This window comes from Hemitrygon akajei, chromosome 13 (assembly GCF_048418815.1).
Source record: "Hemitrygon akajei chromosome 13, sHemAka1.3, whole genome shotgun sequence".
Taxonomy (NCBI): domain Eukaryota; kingdom Metazoa; phylum Chordata; class Chondrichthyes; order Myliobatiformes; family Dasyatidae; genus Hemitrygon; species Hemitrygon akajei.
This window is the reverse complement of record NC_133136.1, coordinates 120,830-144,688: the sequence shown is the minus strand read 5'-3', so window position 1 is coordinate 144,688 and position 23,859 is coordinate 120,830. Positions and strand designations below refer to the sequence as shown.

The following is a 23,859-nucleotide window of genomic DNA, read 5'->3' as shown; positions in this document are numbered from 1 at the left end:
ATAGTCCTCTATTTTTTTGAAGATCCATGTACCTATCCAGGAGTCTGTTAAAAGACCCTATCATATCCGCATCCTCCACCATCGCCGGCAGCCCATTCCATGTACTCACCACTCTCTGCGTAAAAAACTTACCCCTGACATCTCCTCTGTACCTACTTCCAAGCACCTTAAAACTGTGCCCTCTCATGCTAGCCATTTCAACTCTGGGAAAAAGCCTCTGAGTATCTTAAATGTATCTATTTTAATGCTAGGAGCATTGTAAGAAAGGTGGATGAGCTTAAAGTGTGGATTGATACCTGGAATTATGATGTTGTAGCTATTAGTGAAACATGGTTGCAGGAAGGGTGTGATTGGCAACTAAATATTCCTGGATTTAGTTGCTTCAGGTGTGATAGAGTAGGAGGGGCCAGAGGAGGAGGTGTTGCATTGCTTGTCCGAGAAAATCTTATGGCGGTGCTTTGGAAGGATAGATTACAGAGCTCCTCTAGGGAGGCTATTTGGGTGGAATTGAGGAATGGGAAAGGTGTAGTAACACTGATAGGAGTGTATTATAGGCCACCTAATGGGGAGCGTGAGTTGGAAGAGCAAATGTGTAAGGAGATAGCAGATATTTGTAGTAAACACAAGGTGGTGATTGTGGGAGATTTTAATTTTCCACACATAGATTGGGAAGCTCATTCTGTAAAAGGGCTAGATGGTTTAGAGTTTGTGAAATGTGTGCAGGATAGCTTTTTGCAACAATACATAGAAGTACCGACTAGAGATGGGGCAGTGTTGGATCTCCTGTTAGGGAATGCGATAGGTCAGCTGACAGATGTATGTGTTGGGGAGCACTTCGGGTCCAGTGATCACAATAGCATTAGCTTCAATATAATTATGGAGAAGGACAGGACTGGACCTAGAGTTGAGATTTTTGATTGGAGAAAGGCTAACTTTGAGGAGATGCGCAGGGATTTAGAGAGAGTGGAATGGGTCAAGTTGTTTTATGGGAAGGATGTAATAGAGAAATGGAGGTCATTTAAGGGTGAAATTATGAGGGTACAGAATCTTTATGTTCCTGTTCGGTTGAAAGGAAAGGTTAAAGGTTTGAAAGCGCCATGGTTTTCAAGGGATATTAGAAACTTGGTTCGAAAAAAGAGGGATGTCTACAATAGATATAGGCAGCATGGAGTAAAGGAATTGCTCGAGGAATATAAAGAATGTAAAAGGAAACTTAAGAAAGAGATTAGAAAAGCTAAAAGAAGTTACGAGTTTGGTTTGGCAAATAAGGTGGAAGTAAATCCGAAAGGCTTCTACAGTTATATTAAAAGCAAGAGGATAGTGAGGGATAAAATTGGTCCCTTAGAGAATCAGGGTGGTCAGCTATGTGTGGAGCCGAGGGAGATGGGAGAGATTTTGAACGATTTCTTCTCTTCGGTATTCACTAAGGAGAAGGATATTGAATGGTGTAAGGTGTGGGAAACAAGTAAGGAAATTATGGAACCTATGACAATTAAAGAGGTGGAAGTACTGGCGCTTTTAAGAAATTTAAAAGTGGATAAATCTCCGGGTCCTGACCGGATATTCCCCAGGACCTTGAGGGAAGTTTGTGTAGAGATAGCAGGAGCTCTGACGGAGATCTTTCAGATGTCATTAGAAACAGGGATTGTGCCGGAGGATTGGCGTATTGCTCATGTGGTTCCATTGTTTAAAAAGGGTTCTAGAAGTAAGCCTGGCAATTATAGACCTGTCAGTTTGACATCAGTGGTGGGTAAATTAATGGAAAGTATTCTTAGAGATAGTATTTATAATTATCTGGATAGACAGGATCTGATTAGGAGTAGCCAGCATGGATTTGTGCGTGGAAGGTCATGTTTGACAAACCTTATTGAATTTTTTGAAGTAGTTACGAGGAATGTTGACGAGGGTAAGGCAGTGGATGTAGTCTATATGGACTTCAGCAAGGCCTTTGACAAAGTTCCACATGGAAGGTTAGTTAAGAAGGTTCAGTCGTTAGGTATTAATGCTGGAGTAATAAAATGGATTCAACAGTGGCTAGATGGGAGATGCCAGAGAGTAGTGGTGGATAATTGTTTATCGGGATGGAGGCCGGTGACTAGCGGGGTGCCTCAGGGATCTGTTTTGGGCCCAATGTTGTTTGTAATATACATAAATGATCTGGATGATGGGGTGGTAAATTGGATTAGTAAGTATGCTGATGATACTAAGGTAGGAGGTGTTGTGGATAATGAGGTGGGTTTTCAAAGCTTGCAGGGAGATTTATGCCGGTTAGAAGAATGGGCTGAACGTTGGCAGATGGAGTTTAATGCTGAGAAGTGTGAGGTTCTACATTTTGGCAGGAATAATCCAAATAGAACATACAGGGTAAATGGTAGGGCATTGAGGAATGCAGTGGAACAGAGAGATCTAGGAATAACAGTGCATAGTTCCCTGAAGGTGGAGTCTCATGTAGATAGGGTGGTGAAGAAGGCTTTTGGAACGCTGGCCTTTATAAACCAGAGCATTGAGTACAGAAGTTGGGATGTAATGTTAAAATTGTACAAGGCATTGGTAAGGCCAAATTTGGAATATTGTGTACAGTTCTGGTCACCGAATTATAGGAAAGATATCAATAAATTAGAGAGAGTGCAGAGACGATTTACTAGGATGTTACCTGGGTTTCAGCACTTAAGTTACAGAGAAAGGTTGAACAAGTTAGGTCTCTATTCATTGGAGCGTAGAAGGTTGAGGGGGGATTTGATCGAGGTATTTAAAATGTTGAGAGGGATAGATAGAGTTGACGTGAATAGGCTGTTTCCATTGAGAGTAGGGGAGATTCAAACGAGAGGACATGATTTGAGAGTTAGGGGGCAAAAGTTTAAGGGAAACACGAGGGGGTATTTCTTTACTCAGAGAGTGATAGCTGTGTGGAATGAGCTTCCTGTAGAAGTAGTAGAGGCCAGTTCAGTTGTGTCATTTAAGGTAAAATTGGATAGGTATATGGATAGGAAAGGAGTGGAGGGTTATGGGCTGAGTGCGGGTAGGTGGGACTAGGTGAGATTAAGAGTTCGGCACGGACTAGGAGGGCCGGAATGGCCTGTTTCCGTGCTGTGATTGTTATATGGTTATATGGTTATCCACATGAGCAATGCCTCTTATCATCTTATACACTTACATCAGGCCTCCTCTCATCCTCTGTCACTTCAAGGAGAAAAGGCCAAGTTCACTCAACCTATTCTCATAAGGCATGCTCCCCAATCCAGGCAACATCCTTGTAAATCTCCTCTGCTCCTTTTCTATAGTTTCCACATCATTCCTGTAGTGAGGTGACAAGAACTGAGCACAGTACTCCAAGTGGGGTCTGATCAGGGCCCTATATAGCTGTAACATAACCTCTCAGCTCTTAACCTCATTTCCACGATTGATGAAGGCCAATGCACCATATGCCTTCTTAACAAAAGAGTCAACCTGAATAGCAGCTTTGAGTGTCCTATGGACTCGGGCCCCAAGATCCCTCTGATCCTCCACACTGCCAAGACTCTTACCATTAACACTTTATTCTGTCATCATTCTGGCCTACCAAAATGAACTGCCTTACACTTAACTGGGCTGAACTCCTTTGTCACTTCTCAGTCCAGTTTTGCATCCTATCGATGTCCCGCTGTAACCTCTGACAGCCCTCCACACTATTCACAACACCCCCAACCTTTGTGTCATCAGCAGATTTACTAACCAATCCCTCCCTCCACTTCCTTATCCAGGTCATTTATAAAAATCACAAAGAGTAGGGGTCCCAGAACAGTTCCCTGAGGCACACCACTGGTGACCGACCTCCATGCAGAATATGACTCCTCTACAACCACTCTTTGCCATCTGTAGGCAAGCCAATTCTGGATCCACAAAGCAAGGTCCCTTTCAATCCCATGCTTCCTTACTTTCTCAATAAGCCTTGCATGGGGTACCTTATTAAATGCCTTGCTGAAATCCATATACACTACATCTACTGCTCTTCCTTCATCAGCATGTTTAGTCACATCCTCAAAAAATTCAATCAGGCTCATAAGGCACGACCTGCCCTTGACAAAGCCATGCTGGCTATTCCTAAACATATCATGCCTCTCCAAATGTTCATAAATTCTGCCTCTCAAGACCTTTTCCATCAACTTACCAACCACTGAAGTAAGACTCACTGGTCTGTAATTTCCTGGGCTATTGTTACACCTGTTATTATTACACCTTTTCAGAATCTGTCTCCCTACCTACTCCTTGATGTCCCTGTTACTATTGGGTGGTCAATACACCCAGTAGAGTTATTGACCTCTTCCTGTCTCTAACTTTCACCAACAGAGACTCAGTAGACAATCACTCCATGACTTCCTCCTTTTTTGCAGCCATGACTTTATCTCTGATCAACAGTGCCACACCCCCACCTCTTTTGCCTCCCTCCCTGTCCTTTCTGAAACAACTAAAGCCTGGCACTCTAAGTAACCATTCCTGCCCCTGAGCCATCCAAGTAAGATCAATATGGGGTATGCTCGTAGTATAGGAAATATTGAGGTCAGTAAGGAGGAGGTGGTGGTGGGTCTACTGAAGGCCATTAAGATGGTTAAGTTCCCAGGGTCTGATGGAATCTATTGCAGGCTATTATGATACGGCAACAATGAATAAAGAATTGAGACAGGTTTTTTTTTATAAACAAATAAAACATATATTAAACACTGCTGAATAAAAAATGAAAAGTAAACAAACGACTAACGTAATCGGAAGTTAACTGCTGTACGACAACTCGAACAGTTCTTAAAGCAATAATTGCGAACACAGTTCTTAAAGCGATAAATGCAAAAGTCCAAATGATTTACACAGTCAATTAGGAGAGACTTTCCTGAAGTAATGAATTCCTCAACGACGTGAAGTTACTGCTGATCCCTGCCGTAAAGGCACTGCCCTTTCCTTGGCGAAACGCTGTGTCCAGCTCTTTCTGCTTTCACAATGCAGGAGCTATCTCGGATGCAGGTTACTAATTCCTTGAACGAATATTAAATAAGGTCAATCCTGTATTACGGCCGACACCAACTTTACTCGATCCTTTGAGTTTTCCGTACTTCGGTAAATTCTTCACTCTCCGAATGGACTAAACTGGCAGCGTTTGGCGAGACTGCTGGCAATAACCTTTGAGACTTAAGGCAGAAAGTAAAACTCCACTTTAAAACAAAACTGCGTCATGAGACGAATACGCAACATAATGGAGTCACTGATGAATTAAACAACGAACTGACTTGCGTCACCACAGGGCTTTCCCCTTTTATACCTGTTGAAACTGGCCATCACATGACCTCTCACTGGCGAGAAAATTACATCATGTGACCTCACACTGGCGTGAAATTACATCACCCCACCATCGCAAGACCATTACATCATGCTCACCAGATACTCAACTACATCATGGTCGTAAGACAGTCACAAAATACCCACGGGGTATGTAACACTATTGAGATGTAGCATACTCATCCAGGTTCAAAGGTGAATCCCTGAATACAGTCCAGTCCACCGATTCAAAGCAGTCCTGTAGGCGCTCCTGTGCTTCCCTTGTCCATACCTGGTGTTGCAGTCCTCAGTCTCTGCCTATATTCAGGGAGTAAAAGTACAGCTAGGTGATCAGACTTCCCAAAGTGAGGGTGTGGAATAGCATGGTATGCATTGATGGTGGTGTAACAGTGGTCCAGTGTGTTGTTTCCTCTGGTACTACAAGTAATTTGTTGACGGTAATTAGTGACCTTTTTCAGTGAAGGCATCAGGGTGCGCTGTCTTGAGCATGTTGATCCCATTGCTCAGATCATCTGGAGACTGTTTGACATTGGCCTGAGATTGAATGTACACCACTACCAAAATGATCACGGAAATCTCCCGCGGCAGGTAAAATTGACGGCACTTAATTGCGAGATATTCCAGGTCTTGTGAGAATTGGGACAGCACTGCTATATTTGTGCACCAAGAGGAGTTGATCATGAGGCATACTCCTCCACTTCTGCTTCTGAGAGTCCCGACATTCCTAACCTGATGGTGTATAGTGGACCAATCAATCTGAACCACTCCACCCAGTAAAGAAGGGATTAACCAGGATTCCGTGATTCCTTGAAACAAAGGATGCACGTGGTCCTAATGTCCTTCTGATACAGCACACTTGCTCTGAGATCTTTGATTTAATGGAGATTTGAGATTAAACTTTTTCAAATACAATTGCCATGTTTATAAGAATTCAGAGGGAGATATCAGTAATTGAATTATTATTGTCACATAGAGTCGTAGACATGTATGGCATAGAACCAGGCCCTTTGGCCCATCTAGTCCATGCTGAAACCATCTAAACTGCCTTCTCCCATCAGTCTGCACCGGGACCATAGCCCTCCATATCCCTACTATCCTTGTACCTGTCCAAACTTCTCTTAAACGTTGAAATCAAGCTCACATGCACCACTTGCGCTAGCAGCTCATTCCACACTCTCATGACTCTCTGAGTGAAGAAGTTTTATTCATTCATTCAAGGACATTTATTATCAAGGAATATATAAATTATACAACCTTGAAATTTGCTTGCCCACAGGTAGCCTTAAAGCAAGAAACCCAAAAGAACCCAATTTAAAGAAAAAAGAATGAAAATAAAAGTAAAACCAACACTCAATGTGCAAGAGAAAGAAAAAAAATACAAGTCATGCGATCAACATCATTCTGAACCAAAAATGAGTCCTTAGATCCGAACCCTAGAGCAGCCTGGAATAGGCCCAAAGCCTCGCTTATCAGTTCATCATGTTAGCGAGCATGAAGCACAGCAGCTGGGGCAGTCTTCATAGCCTCAGCAACATGGAAATGACCATCGCGGAGAGCAAGCAAAATTGTCTCTTGTCCCATCAGACACCCTGTCTTTTCAGTCTGTCTGGGCTGGTTTTTAAATAGACTCCACGGTGGAACAGTGAAACTCTCCGGTTCCCAGAGAGTGGAGTGAGTGAACATCACAGAGAACAAGTGAAATCTGCTCTCGCATACAATCTGGGCCGACGTTTTAGTTGTCGAAACGGCTCATTGTACCTTGCACTAGGACAGAGGTCACCAACCTTTTTTGCACCGCGGACCGTTTTAGTAGAAGGATAGAGCGTTACAGCACAGAAACAGGCCTTCTGGCCCTTCTTGGCTGTGCCGAACCATTTTTCTGCCTAGTCCCACTGACCTGCACCTGGGCCATATCCCTCCAAACCCCTCTCATCCATATACCTGTCCAAGTTTTTCTTAAATGTCAAAAGTGAGCCCGCATTCACCACTTCATCTGGCAGCTCATTCCACACTCCCACCACTCTCTGCATGAAGAAGCCCCCCCTAATGTTCCCTTTAAACTTTTCCCCCTTCACCCTTAACCCATGCCCTCTGTTTTTTTTCTCTCCTAGCCTCAGTGGAAAAAGCCTGTTTGCATTCACTCTGTCTATACCCATCATAATTTTATACACCTCTATCAAATCACCCCTCATTCTCCTACGGTCCAGAGAATAAAGTCCTAACCTATTCAACCTTTCTCTTGTAAATCAGTTTCTCAAGTCTCGGCAACATCCTTGTAAACCTTCTCTGCACTCTTTCAACCTTATTAATATCCTTCCTGTAATTAGGTGACCAAAACTGCACACAATACTCCAAATTCGGTCTCACCAATGTCTTATACAACCTCACCATAATATTCCAACTCTTATACTCAATACTTTAATTTATAAAGGCCAATGTACCAAAAGCTCTCTTTACGACCCTATCTATTTGTGACGCTACTTTTAGTGAATTATGTATCTGTACTCCCAGATCCCTCGGTTCTACTGCACTCCTCGGTGTCCTACCATTTACCTTGTATATTCTACCTTGGTTTGACCTTCTGAAGTGCATTACCTCACACTTGTCTGCATTAAACTCCATCTGCCATTTTTCAGCGCATTCCTCCAACTGGTCCAGATCCCTCTGCAAGCTTTGAAAACCTTTCTCACTGTCCACTACACCTCCAATCTTTGCATCATCAGCATATAGATGACAAATAACAATGGACCCAGCACTAATCCCTGTGGCACACCACTAGTCACAGGCCTCCACTCAAAGTAGCAATCCTCCACTACCACTCTCTGACTTCTCCCATTGAACCAATGTCTAATCCAATTTACTACCTCTCCATGTATACCTAGCGACTGAATCTTCCTAACTAACCTCCCATGCGGGACCTTGTCAAAGGCCTTATTGAAGTCCATGTATACAACATCCACTACCTTCCCTTCATCCACCTTCCTGGTAACTTCCTCAAAAAACTCTTAATAGATTGGTTAAACATGACCTACCATGCTCAAAGCCATGCTTACTTTTTCTTATAAGTCCCTATCTATCCAAATACTTGTAGATCCTATTTCTTAGTATTCCTTCCAATATTTTACCTACTACCGATGTCAAACTTACTGGCCTATAATTTCCCGGCTTACTTTTAAATAACGGAGCTACATGAGCTGTCTTCCAATCCTCTGGCACCTGACCCATGGATATCGACATTTTAAATATATCTGCCAGGGCCCCTGCAATTTCAACAGTAGTCTCCTTCAAGGTCCGAGGGAATACCCTGTCAGGTCCTGGCGATTTATCTACTCTGATTTGCCTCAAGACAGCAAGCACCTGGGCTGGACTGGAACCAGTGTCCTAGGGGGAGCGTTTGCTACTGCTGTTCAGAAGGATTTAAACTAATGTGGCAGGGGGATGGGAACAAGTGCAGAGAGACAGGGGTGTAAAATGAGGGTAGAAGCAAAAAGTAGTAAGGTGAAAAGTAAAAGTGGCAGGCAGGCAAATCCAGGGCAAAAAGCAAAAAGAGCCACTTTTCAACATAATTGTATAAGGGCTAAGAGTGCTGTAAAATCAAGCCTGAAGGCTTTGTGTGTCAATGCGAGGAGCATTTGTAACAAGGTGGATGAATTGAATGTGTAGATAGTTATTAATGAATATGATATAGTTGGGATCACAGAGACATGGCTCCAGGGTGATCAAGGATGGGAGCTCAACATCCAGGGATATTCAATATTCAGGAGGGATAGACAGGAAAGAAAAGCAGGTGGGGTAGCATTGCTGGTTAGAGAGGAGATTAACGCAATAGAAAGGAAGGACATTAGCCTGGAGGATGTGGAATCGATATGGGTAGAGCTGCATAACACTAAGGAGCAGAAAACGCTGGTGGGAGTTGTGTACAGGCCACCTAACAGTGGTAGTGAGGTTGCGGATGGCATTAAACAAGAAATTAGAAATGCATGTAATAAAGGAACAGTAGTTATAATGGGTGACTTCAATCTACATATAGATTGGGTGAACCAAATTGGAAAGGGTGCTGAGGAAGAGGATTTCTTGGAATGTATGTGGGATGGTTTTCTGAACCAATATGTCGAGGAACCAACTGGAGAGCAGGCCATTCTGGATTGGGTATTGAGCAATGAGGAAAGGTTAGTTAGCAATCTTGTTGTGTGAGACCCCTTGGGCAAGAGTGACCATAATATGGTGGAATTCTTCATTAAGATGGAGAGTGACATAGTTAATTCAGAAACAAAGGTTCTGAACTTAAAGAAGTATAACTTTGAAAGTGAGGGATGTGAATTAGCTAAGATAGACTGACAAATGATACTTAAAGGGTTGACGGTGGATATGCAATGGCAAGCATTTAAAGATCGCATGAATGAACTACAACAATTGTTCATCCCAGTTTGGCAAAAGAATAAACCAGGGAAGGTAGTGCACCCGTGGCTGACAAGGGAAATTAAGGATAGTATCAAGTCCAAAGAAGAAACATATAAATTAGCAAAAAAAAGCGGCACACCTGAGGACTGGGAGAAATTCAGAGACCAGCAGAGGAGGACAAAGGGCTTAATTAGGAAAGGGAAAAAAGATTATGAGAGAAAGCTGGCAGGGAACATGAAAACTGACTGTAAAAGCTTTTATAGATACGTGAAAAGAAAAAAATTGGTCAAGGCAAATGTAGGTCCTTTACAGTCAGAAACAGGTGAATTAATCATAGGGATCAAAGACATGGCAGACCAATTCAATAACTACTTTGGTTCTGTCTTCACTAAGGAGGACATAAATAATCTTCCGGAAATAGTAAGGGACCGAGGGTCTAGTGAGACAGAGGAACTGAGGGAAATACATGTTAGTAGGGAAGTGGTGTTAGGTAAATTGAAGGGATTAAAGGCAGATAAATCCCCAGGGCCAAATGGTCTGCATCCCAGAGTGCTTAAAGAAGTAGCCCAAGAAATAGTGGATGCACTAGTGATAATTTTTCAAAACTCCTTAGATTCTAGATTAGTTCCTGAGGATTGGAGGGCGACTAATGTAACCCCACTTTATAAAAAAAGGAGGGAGAGAGAAACCGGGGAATTATAGACCGGTTAGTCTGACATCGGTGGTGGGGAAAATGCTAGAGTCGGTTATCAAAGATGTGATAACAGCACATTTGGAAAGAGGTGAAATCATCGGACAAAGTCAGCATGGATTTGTGAAAGGAAAATCATGTCTGACGAATTTTAAAGAATTTTTTGAAGATGTAACTAGTAGAGTGGATAGGGGAGAGCCAGTGGATGTGGTATATTTAGATTTTCAAAAGGCTTTTGACAAGGTCCTACACAGGAGATTGGTGTGCAAACTTAAAGCACACGGTATTGGGGGTATGGTATTGATGTGGATAGAGAATTGGTTGGCAGACAGGAAGCAAAGAGATGGAGTAATCGGGACCTTTTCAGAATGGCAGGCAGTGACTAGTCAGGTACCACAAGGCTCAGTGCTTGGACCACAGTTGTTTACAACATATATTAATGATTTAGACGAGGGAATTAAATGCAGCATCTCCAAGTTTGTGGATGACACGAAGCTGGGCGGCGGTGTTATCTGTAAGGGGGATGCTAAGAGGATGCAGGGTGACTTGGATAGGTTAGGTGAGTGGGCAAATTCATGGCAGATGCAATTTAATGTGGATAAATGTGAGGATATCCACTTTGGTTGCAAGAACAGGGAAACAGATTATTATCTGAACGGTGGTCGATTAGGAAAAGGGGAGATGCAACGAGATCTGGGTGTTCTTGTACACCAGTAATTGAAGGTGGGCATGCAGGTACAGCAGGTGGTGAAAAAGGCAAATGGTATGTTGGCATTCATTGCAAAAGGATATGAGTACAGGAGCAGGGAGGTTCCACTGCAGTTGTACAAGGCCTTGGTGAGACCACACCTAGAATATTGTTTGCAGTTTTGGTCCCCTAATCTGAGGATATACCTTCTTGCCATAGAGGGAGTACAGAGAAGGTTCACCAGATTGATTTCTGGGATGCAGGACTTTCATATGAAGAAAGACTGGATCGACTAGGCTTATACTCACTGGAATTTAGAAGATTGAGGGGGGATCTTATAGAAACGTATAAAATTCTAAAGGGATTGGACAGGCTAGATGCAGGAAGATTGTTTCCGATGTTGGGGAAGTCCAGAACGAGGGGTCACAGTTTAAGGATAAAGGGGAAGCCTTTTAGGACCGAGATGAGGAAAAACTTCTTCACACAGAGTGGTGAATCTGTGGAATTCTCTGCCACAGGAAACAGTTGAGGCCGGTTCATTGGCTATATTTAAGAGGAAGTTAGATATGGCCCTTGTGGCTAAAGGGATCAGGGGGTATGGAGAGAAAGCAGGTACAGGGTTCTGAGTTGGATGATCAGCCATGATTATACTGAATGGCGGTGCAGGCTTGAAGGGCCGAATGGCCTACTCCTGCACCTATTTTCTATGTTTCTATGTTTCTACCTCCTACTCTTTAATCTGTATAAGTTCCACTGACTTCCCTACTTGTTTGCCTTGTTTCCATAGACTCCATTTCAATTACCTTAGTAAATACAGATGCAAAAAATGCATTTAATATCGCAGGTCGATGGAGCAATCAATATCTTATCTCCTGCCTAGGTAGCCTCCTTCCTGCCGGCATGAACATCCAACTCACTGACCTCCGTTGATACCCCTGCCCCCCATCCTTACCCCCATCCTTATCTATTATTTTAGTCTGGTTCTCTTTCTCTCTCTTTTTTCCCCCCTCATTATAATCTCTCCCCCCAGCCCTACCTTTCTTTCTCTTTTATTTCCCATAATTCTCCACCTTCCCCCAGCCCATTTCCCTCCAGCCTATCACTTCCCAGCTCTCTACTTTATCCCTCCCCCCACTTCTTATCCCCCCTCGACCATCCCATGTTACTTCACTCCTGATGAAGGGTTTCGGCCCGAAACATCGTTATTACCTCCTCCCATAGATGCTGTCTAGCCTACTGAGTTCTGCCAGCACTTTGTGTTTTTTATTTAATATCTCTCCCATTTCTTTTGGTTCCACACAGAGCCGACCACTCTGATCTTCAAGAGGACCAATTTTATCCTTTACTATCCTTTTGCTCTTAACATACCTGTAGAAGCTCTTCACCCTGACTGCCAAAGCAAACTCATGTCTTCTTTTTTCTTAAGTATTTTCTTACTCTTTTTATACTCCTCAAGCATCTTATTTGCTCCACGTTGCCTATACATGTTATACATCTCTCTCCTTCCTTATCATAGTTTCAATATCCCTAGAGAACCAAGGTTCCTTATTCTTATTCATTTTGCCTTTAACCCTGACAGGATCATACAAACTCTGCACTCTCAAAATTTCTCCTTTGAAGGCCTCCCACTTACCAATCACATCCTTGCCAGAGAACAACCTGTCCCAATCTACGCTTTTTAGATCCTTTCTCATTTCTTCAAATTTGGCCTTTTTCCAGTTTAGAACTTCAACCCGAGGACCAGATCTATCTTTATCTATGATCAAGTTGAAACTAATGGCATTATGATCACTGGAACCAAGGTGTTCCCCTACACACACTTCCGTCACCTGCCCTAACTCATTTCTAACTCATAAGTTGGATATGGCCCTTGTGGCTAAAGGGATCAGGGGATATAGAGAGAAAGCAGGTACAGGGTTCTGAGTTGGATGATCAGCCATGATCATACTGAATGGCAGTGCAGGCTCGAAGGGCCGAATGGCCTACTCCTGCACCTATTTTCTATGTTTCTGTTTCCTAATAAGAGATCTAATATTGCATCCTCCCTAGCTGGAACATCTATATATTGATTTAGAAAACTTTCCTGAACACATTTTACAAACTCTAACCCATCTAGACCTTTAACAGTATGGGAGTCCCAATCAATGTGTGGAAAATTAAAATCCCCTACAATCACAACTTTCTGTCTCCTGCAGTTGTCTGTTATCTCTCTGCAAATTTGCTCCTCCAATTCTCGCTGATTATTGGGTGGCCTATAATACAACCCTATTAACGTGGTCATACTTTTCCTGTTTCTCAGCTCCACCCATATGACCTCAGTAGACAAGCCCTCTAATCTGTCCTGCTGAAGCACTGCTGTAACATTTTCTCTGAATAGCAAAGCCATTCCCCCACCCTTCATCCCTCTGCCTCTATAACGCCTGAAACATCCGGAACCCTGGAACATCGAGTCCTGCCCCTCCTGTAGCCAAGTTTCAGTAATGGCTTTGATGTCATTATTCCATATGTCAATCCAGGCCCTCAGCTCGTCTGCCTTTCCCACAATACTCCTCGCATTGAAATATACACACCTCAGAAGATTATTACCACCACACACAACCTTACTATTTGTGACTTTGCATGAACTACTAACATCATTTATTTTTACCCCTGTTTCACTATTTACTCTGGCACACTGGTTCCCATCCCCTTGTAAATCTAGTTTAAACCCTCCCCAATAACACTAGCAAACCTCCCTGCAAGTGTATTGGTCCCCTTGTAGTTCAGGTGTAACCCGTCTCTCTTGTACAGGTCCCACCTGCCCCAGAAGAGGTCCCAATGATTTAGAAATCTGAAACCCTGCCCCCTACACCAGTTTCTCAGCCACGTGTTCATCTGCCAGAGCATCCTACTCTTACCCTCACTGGCACGTGGCACAGGCAGCAATCCTGAGATTACCACCCTCGAGGTTCTGCTTTTTAACTTCCTACCAAGCTCTCTGTACTCACTCTTCAGGACCTCCTGACTCTTTCTACCTATGTCATTGGTACTGATGTGTACCACGACATCTGGCTGATCACCCTCCCGCTTCAGAATGTTGTGCACGCTGTTACAAACCCCGTAACTGGGTTACTTACCAGCATAGATAGAGACGTCCGTTGGAGTCTGGTGATACTATTTTTAACAGTATTTATTAGTAAAAATACACAAAAATAATATCAATGCAAATATACAGATAATATACGTCGTCAATACTAAACCTAAAAGTGCAGGTATAATAATAATCAATAAGAAATCAGCTCTATCGTTGTCTAGGGGATAATGAATTGTCCGATGGAAATCTAAAGTTCATTTCAGTTGGTACAGGCTGCCGTCGTTTGTTTGTCGCTGTGTTGCAATTGTTGGAGAGAGAGAGAGATAGAAGAATGGGAACAGTTATCGCTAAGTGTTTTGCCAACCTTCCTTTATGATTTCGATCCGTCAGTGTCTCGTTGTTGTGGCTGTTCAAGTATGACCTCTCCTTTAGCTAAACCGTTCTTCCGTGATGAGCCCGCCACCCAGGCAAGGGAGGACACACATGAGCTCTCACCGGCTTTCGCTATAAAACGCTGTCACTGGATTTCTAGCGTTTCTCCTGGTGTGTCTGAGGGGTGTTCCCCAGACCCTTCTTTTATCCTCACTCACGGGGTCTCAGATGTCAATCAGGTTGGGATGATGCAATCCCTCAACCAGACCACTCTGGTTGTCCCCTGAGGGGTTTCAATGAATAGTACAGTACTCAATACACAATTCCTTCTCCAAGAGACAATAGCAGTAATCAGTGGTTCCGTTCTGCTTTTGTTAGGGGACATTCCACCATGTTGTGTATTCTGCGTTGTCTATAACAACTGCCTTTGCTGTGATCCTGTGTCTCTCTCTCTCATTTCCTGACATACTGTGTATCTCTCTCATTTCCTGGGTATCAGACCCGAAATAATAGCGATCTTGCGATTCTCACAAAGGAGGGGGCGACTTTGCACCCTTCGGCCCATCAGAGTTGCTCCACATTTGTAACACCCCCATCCTTCTAAGGATTTTTACCACAGGTAAAAATTAACTAATACAGAGTCTTACAGAATTTCAGAATCTAGCACAATACAAAAGAGTTTTCACTACAGAGTAATACAGTTATACATTCAAGTTAGCACCTAAACAGTTAGCAATTACATTGTCACTTCCTTTAATATCTTAATATCTTGTACCTTAATAGATTCCTGTAGCATCAGACTCCAATTTAATAACCACCTATGTTTATTCCTTTTCTTCAGCAAAACAAAACTAAAGAGTTGTGATCTTAGCTTACATGTATATTACAAAAGTTTATGCAAATACTGATCTTTATTTTACTTTCAAACTTAACAGTCAATCTTCCATGGTGTTGTCTTTATTATTTACAGGCTTTGTCGAAATCCCTTAAAACTGGATCCTGTTATTTAAAGTGGCATCCCGTCAACCCTCGCCTCTTTTCCAGTTAACTCCCATGTGGTTAGCTGGCTTACCAGTGTGGAATAGGCTGTTGCATGCTCCTTTCATAGGAGTTATTTTATCAACAATGTTTTCCAAACTTAACCCATTTTCTGAACTTCCACACAATTCTTTATTTTTAAGCAAGTCGTTAGTTTTATCTTCAGGACCCTTCATTCTATTAGTTTTCAGTTTAATATCTGCAAACGATCCCTCTTTGTCCAAACAACATTTCAAATTCTGCCTCTTCACAGCACACCCTTGAATAACATTAGCGGGTGGGGCACCTTTACATTCCAAATCAAACTCTAATTGATTCGCAGGCACCTTGGTAACAAGCCATTGTTTCTTCAGCCTGGTTACTGCTTCTGACACCAATCACGACTTTAAATTTTCTTCATTCAACTTAGGAACTACACTTTTCCCTTCTCCTTCAATAATAATATCCACATCACCACCTTTTATCTCCTCACTAACTTTTAACACACCTTCGAACACAAACAACTGGGAATTCTCACTTCCCACTATTACCAAGGTTAACCCTTTCTTCACTGAACCAAGTCCATCTGACCCACAAGGACTGCATTCCTTTTTAACTGAATCAGATACCTCAGACTTTTCCTGAGTTTCATTACTAGGTTCAGTACCACGTGCATCCACATCTTGAACACACTCAAACGGGACCTCTGCCTCTTCCAGGCTTTCAATACCCGTCCCCTTTTCAAATTCTAAGTTCCCCTGATCCTCCCAGTTACTCTCTGGGCAACTCCCTTCCGGAGTAAACTCAAACCTGCGGGCTGAAACAACCTCATCTGCCAACCCAGCAGACTCCTTCAAGGTAATGGCATCCTTTTCATCTAGGACTGCCCTCATTTCATTATCGGGAACACCTTTAAAATTTTCAACTTCTTCAAACAGTTCTGTCAAGCCAGACAGATCATCCATGTCCAACCCTGGACCTTCTAACAGCCTTATCTGTTTCTCATTTTTACTCCGTGCCTCTATAAATTTCCTCCTGGCTAAGGGTAGGTCTACCTCCTCTCCTTTACTCTCTTTCACCTCCCTATTCTCCGTTTTACCACCCTCTAACCCCTCTTGGTGCAGGGTCGGTAAAAACGTCTCAGCCAAATCGATACTGGCCTGATTTAAACTGGTCTCTTTCTCAGCTGTCTTTGTCGACATGCTGCGAGTGATCGCGCATACGGGATAGATCTTGGAATCTAGGGGCGGGTCCTCAACACTTACAGACTGGCTCATCAGCTTCATTGCTGACCAAACCTCACCACCCGCTAAATCGTTACCCAGAAGGACGTTCACGTCAGTTCTCGGAAATTCTGATCGCATCCCTATTTCAACTGGTCCAGATACCAGCTCACAATTTATAATGATCCTATGCAAAGGCACAGCTTCTGTCCCTTTTCCTATGCCTCTCAAAGCTACCTCTCTCATCTCAGGACCAAAATCTAGTACCTTACTGAGAATCAATGACTGCTCAGCTCCAGTGTCTCTCCAGATCTGCACTGGAACTGGTGTTTCTCCCTCTATCACAGACATAAATTTCTCACTCTTATTCTATCTACCTGGGGCTTTCTTGTCGATTTACTGATCAACACAATACATCCTGTAGGGACTGCTGCTTTCCCTTTTCCTGTCTCCTTCCTCGGAGCAAAGCACTTAGATGCAATATGACCCACCTTTCCACAATTAAAACAGGTCAAGCCAGGACCCCTCCTGCCATCTTGTCTTTCTTCCTCCTTATTTTTACCACTCGCTCCCGGCTGAATCTCTGCCTCAGCCGGCGGGCTTTCTCTACCGTTCCCACGGTCTTTCTGGTTACTCTTATTCAAGGAAAACTTTGTCTTGTGGGTTAGGGCATATTCATCTGCGAACCTGGCAAATTCGGATATGGACTTAATTGGCTTCCCATTCAAATACATCCGGATATCATCTGAAACACAACCTTTAAATTCCTCAATCAGAATTAACTCCCTTAAATGCCGAAAATCTTCTTCCACCATTTCTGCTGCACACCAGCGATCCAAGAGCACACCCTTCTCATAGGCAAACTCTGCATATGTCTGATTCCACACTTTCTTTAAATTTCTGAACTTTTGTCTATAGGCCTCAGGTACCAATTCGTAGGCCCGAAGAATGGCCTGCTTTACTTCCTCGTAATTCTCATACTTCTCCTCGTCCACAGACAACGCCGCATATACCCGTTGTGCCTTCCCTTTTAGCACACTTTGTAACAATGCCACCCACTGATCTCGGGGCCACTTCTGACTCACTGCCACCTTTTCAAAATGCAAGAAATAACTATCAACATCCATCTCCTCGAACGGAGGTACTAACCTAAACTCCCTACTAACATTAAACCTCTCCTCTCGGTCTGGCCCTTGAGCTCTTCGCTCTTTCCTTAACTTCTCCATGTCCAGCTCATGTTTCCTCTGTTTCTCCTTCTCCTCATACTCCCTCTGCTTTTCAGCTCTTTCCTTCTCCTTTTCAGCTGCTTCCAGCTCTTTTAACCTAATTTCATGCTCCCTCTTCCTCTGTTCTGCGTCCAGCCTCAATTTTTCCAACTCTAACTGAACCTTCCCACTAGCTGGTACCTTTTCAAGGATCTCTTCCACTACCTCAGCCGAAAACATATTCTTCTCAATATAATGCTGAGTTACAACCCTCTGCATCTCCCACTTTTTCATTGACAACCTCACCTCTGCAAGATTTAGTTCTTTCGCAATATTTATCAAGTCCGACTTTGTGGCAGCCTCTAGCGCCTCCGGAGTCGGGTTTTTTATAAATTCATCTACGTCCATCTTTGCTGGTTTCCCGTCTGGTTACCCGCGCAACCAGATCCAAGTTTCGACTTAAAAGCCCGATCTGGCCCTCCAATTTGGTATCAAATCTCGAGACGAGGCCCCAAATTGTTACAAACCCCGTAACTGGGTTACTTACCAGCAAAGATAGAGACGTCCGTTGGAGTCTGGTGATACTATTTTTAACAGTATTTATTAGTAAAAATACACAAAAATAATATCAATGCAAATATACAGATAATATACGTCGTCAATACTAAACCTAAAAGTGTGGGTATAATAATAATCAATAAGAAATCAGCTCTATCGTTGTCTAGGGGATAATGAATTGTCCGATGGAAATCTAAAGTTCATTTCAGTTGATACAGGCTGCCGTCGTTTGTTTGTCGCTGTGTTGCAATTGTTGGAGAGAGAGAGAGATAGAAGAATGGGAACAGTTATCGCTAAGTGTTTTGCCAACCTTCCTTTATGATTTTGATCCGTCGGTGTCTCGTTGTTGTGGCCGTTCAAGTATGACCTCTCCTTTAGCTAAACCGTTCTTCCGTGATGAGCCCGCCACCCAGGCAAGGGAGGACACACACGAGCTCTCACCGGCTTTCACTATAAACGCTGTCACTGGATTTCTAGCGTTTCTCCTGGTGTGTCTGAGGGGTGTTCCCCAGACCCCTCTTTTATCCTCACTCATGGGGTCTCAGATGTCAATCAGGTTGGGATGATGCAATCCCTCAACCAGACCACTCTGGTTGTCCCCTGAGGGGTTTCAATGAATAGTACAGTACTCAATACACAATTCCTTCTCCAAGAGACAATAGCAGTAATCAGTGGTTCCGTTCTGCTTTTGTTAGGGGACATTCCACCTTGTTGTGTATTCTGCGTTGTCTATAACAACTGCCTTTGCTGTGATCCTGCGTCTCTCTCTCTCTCATTTCCTGACATGCTGTGTATCTCTCTCATTTCCTGGGTATCAGACCCGAAATAATAGCGATCTTGCGATTCTCAAAAAGGATGGGGGGAACTTTGCACCCTTTGGCCCATCAGAGTTGCTTCACATTCGTAACAACGCGATCAGAGACATCGCTGACCCTGGCACCTGGGAGGCAACAAACCATCCGGGAGTCTCTGTCACGACCACAGAATCTCCTGTCTGTATCCCTGACTATGGAGTCCCCTATCACTACCGCTCTCCTCTTCTTCCTCCCTCACTGCTGCACTGCAGAACCAGACTCAGTGCCAGAGATCCGGCTGCCGCAGCTTATCCCAGGTAAGCCATCCACCCCAACAGTATCCAAATCAGTATACCTGTTTTGGAGGGGAATGGCCACAGGGGAACCGTGCACTACCTGCCCTTTCCCCTTCCCTCGCCTGACGGTAACCTAATTACCTGTGCCCTGTTTCTTAGGTGTAACTACCTCCCAGAAGCTACTACCTATAAACTGCTCACTCTCCCAAATGATCTAGAGGTCATCCAGCTCCTGCTCCAGTTCCCTAACACAGTCTGTGCAGCCGGATGCACTTCTTGCAGGTATCATTGTCAGCAACACCGGAGGTTTCCCTGACTTCCCACATCCTGCAAGAGGAGTATTCCAACATCCTGCCTGGCATATTCTCTAGTCTGAACAAAAAAAAAAGAAGAAAAGCAGAAACTTACTCTCGCCAAAGCCTGATTGAGCCAAAGCCATCCCACTCCAACTCAGTCCACTCCAATGATGGCCGCTGTATATGGCGGTCTTTCTTTTAAACCTTGGCGCGCTACGTCACACGCCTGCACAGTCTAGCCTTTTTTCCCCGAGCTGTTAAAGAAAAACAACCTTCCCTCCGTGATACCTTCAGTCTTCCACTCTTAGCCTTTTGCTTCAATTGAAAAGTAATTTAAAAAGTAAATCAAAAAGTAAAATTAATATTGACAATATTCTTGCGGATCGGCCGACGGGGGGTGAGGGTGTTAATCACGACCGGAATATAGGTGATAAGTCAACTATAAGTCACTTATAAGTGTCTAATACACTCAATTTCGTTTCTAAAAGAGTTTAATTAACAAATTTAATATTAAACACACTGCGCACATTTTCCTTGCATGAACATAGTGATAAGTCAATTATAACTCACTTATAAGTCAATAGCATCATAACATTTTAAGTAACATTTGGATATTAAACACACAGCGCAGATTTTCCTCGTATGAGCATATAAAATCCTTGCAACACACCAGTGAGAAGACAAGGGCCGGAGGTCCCCGTGCTGGGGCCACAGCAGTCGCAGTCCGGAGAAAGCGACTGACCGAGCGAGGAGTGCGACAGGACACCCGCGCCCCCCCCCCCCCACACTGTCCTTGTAGGTAGATAGATAGATACTTTATTCATCCCCATGGGGAAATTCAACATTTTTTCCAATGTCCCATACAGTTATTGTAGCAAAACTAATTACATACAATACTTAACTCAGTATAAATATGATATGCATCTAAAATCACCCTCTCAAAAAGCATTAATATATAGCTTTTAAAAAGTTCTTAAATAGTTTACTAAAATACATTGAATGGTAACTTAAGCTCAGTCCTAACCTCGGCACTTTAACATATCTTACCCCTGGCGGTTGAATTGTAAAGCCGAATGGCATTGGGGAGTCATGATCTCTTCATCCTGTCTGAGGAGCATTGCATCGATAGCAACCTGCCGCTGAAGCTGCTTCTCTGTCTCTGGATGGTGCTATGCAGAGGATGTTCAGGGTTTTCCATGATTGACCGTAGCCTACTCAGCGCCCTTCGCTCAGCTACCGATGTTAAACTCTCCAGTACTTTGCCCACGACAGAGCCCGCCTTCCTTACCAGCTTATTAAGACGTGAGGCGTCCCTCTTCTTAATGCTTCCTCCCCAACACGCCACCACAAAGAAGAGGGCGCTCTCCACAACTGACCTATAGAACATCTTCAGCATCTCACTACAAACATTGAAAGACGCCAACCTTCTAAGGAAGTACAGTCGACTCTGTGCCTTCCTGCACAAGGCATCTGTGTTGGCAGTCCAGTCTAGCTTCTCGTCTAACTGCACTCCCAGATACTTGTAGTTCTTAACCTGCTCCACACATTCTCCATTAATGATCACTGGCTCCATATGAGGCCTAGATCTCCTAAAGTCCACCACCATCTCCTTGGTCTTGGTGATATTGAGACGCAGGTAATTTGAGTTGCACCATATCACAAAGTCCTGTATCAGTTTCCTATACTCTTCCTCCTGTCCATTCCTGACATACCCCACTATGGCCGTGTCATCAGTGACCTTCTGCACATGGCAGGACTCCGAGTTATATTGGAAGTCTGATGTGTACAGGGTGAACAGGACCGGAGAGAGCACGGTCCCCTGCGGCGCTCCTGTGCTGCTGACCACCGTGTCAGACCTACAGTCTCCCAACCGCACATACTGAGGTAGGTAGGATCTATCAGCCGACAAAAGTTAGGCTCAAGGGATGACTTTCAGTAGATTGCAGCGAGGTAGCTGCTCTGCTACTTACGAAACCCTGAGCCCGAATTAGGTCATCTGCAAATATTTTAGCACCAAGTTCCCACGAACATTCGGTGTGTTAAACAGGTTTAGAGACGGTGCCCATCTGTCCGCACTCCAGGCCAGTAGCATCGGCACTTCCCGCCAGCCAAGCGAGGCTGCTGGTTACCCGAGGCCAACCAGTGATCTCTGGCACGAGGGTGTCACTGCGTTTAGGCGACTGATGACCTCACATGGGTAATGACTTTGCGTGTGTTCAACAGTGGGCGTGACAGGGAATGAGGAAAGGTGCAGCTGACACGTATCGTTTCATTTCATTGCGACCCTGAAGCATATGCTTTGCGGCCCAGTGGTTGGGGACCACTGCACTAGGACCCAGGCACTGCTGCTGAGAAAGGCCCCGGGCCTAGTCCACACCCTTCAGAGACATGCTCCAGGACGAGATGCAATTGCCCAGACTGAAGCTGCTCTCAAGCTCTTCTGATCAGCTCAGTACCCAGAGTGATCCAACCTTGCTCCCAGGCCAGTTGTATGAGCATCAAAATCAAATCTCCTCTGCCTGGGCCCCGACTTCTCCTTACAGTGCCCAGAGTGATCCAAGCTCGCACCCAAGCCAATTTTGTGGGCATTAGAACTCCGCCTGCATCAATTCAACCCTGGGAACTCGCCTCACCATCGCTCACTACTTCACTGTTTGTGGCAGTAATTTAACATAATTTACCTCAGAAAAGGTATTTTTAGTGAAGTTTTTAGTTGGATTTGGAAGCCGTCACACATGTTCAGTAATGCAATCTTAAACCTAATATGACTTTCCGCTCAAGTTCCTCTTAATTTTCTCACCTTTCACCCTTAACCCATGATCTCTGGTTTTAGTCCCACCCAACCTTAGTAAAAATAAAGCCTGCTTGCTTTAACCCTTTCTTAACCCCTCATAATTTTGAATTCCTCCTCTCAATCTTCAACATTCTAAAGAATACAGTCCCAGCCAATTAAATCTTTCCTTATAACTCAAGTTCTCCAGGCCCGGCAACATCCTTGTAAATTTTCTCTGTACTCTTTCAACCTTGTTTACATCTTTCCTGTAGGAGCTGACCAATACTGCACACAATACTCCAAATTAGGCTTTCCCAACATCTTGTACAACTTCAACATAACATCCCATCTTCTGTACTTAACACATTGATTTATGAAGGCCAAAGTGCTAAAAGCTTTCTTTATAACCCTATCTACCTGTGACACCACTTTCAATGAATTATGTACCTGTATTCCCAGATCTGTTTGCTCAGTGCCCTACCTTTCACTGGTTGGTCCTAACTTGTCTGCATTAAGTTCCATCTGCCATTTTTCAGTCCATTTTTCCAGCTGATGCAGATCCCTCTGCAAGCTATGATAGCCTCCTCACTCTCCATTACGCCCCAATCTTGGTGTCATTCGCAAATTTGCTGGTCCCGTTAACCATATTACCATCCAGATCATTGATATAGATAACAAACAACAAAGGACCCAGCACCAATCCCTGTGGCACACCATTTCTTACAGACCTCCAGTCAAAGAGTCAACCGTCTACAACCACTCTCTGGATTCTCCTCCAAAGCCAATATCTAATGCAATTTGCTACCTCACCTTGAATGCCAAGCAACTGAATCTTCTTGACCAGCCTCCCAAGTGGTTGGTCACCAGTGCTGTGCCTTAGGGTTCTGTTCTGGGACCCCTACTCTTCGTGATTTTTATAAATGACCTGAGTGAAGAAGTTGCTAATGACACAAAAGTTGGGGATGTTGTGGATAGTGTGGAGGGCTGTCAGAGGTTACAGCCAGACATTGATAGGATGCAAAAATGGGCTGACAAGTGGCAGATGGAGTTCAACCCAGATAAGTGTGAGGTGGTTCATTTTGGTAGGTCAGATATGATGACAATATAGTATTAATGGTAAGACTCTTGGCAGTGTGGAGGATCAGAAGAATCTTGGGGTCCAAGTTCA

General features: G+C 43.8%; 1 protein-coding gene across 1 annotated transcript in view; it reads left to right on the top strand.

Annotated features, from left to right (window-relative positions):
• Positions 1-23,859, top strand: part of LOC140737576 (diacylglycerol kinase theta) — a 332,765-nt gene that overhangs the window by 284,524 nt on the left and 24,382 nt on the right. The gene's annotated exons all lie outside the window — the stretch shown is intronic.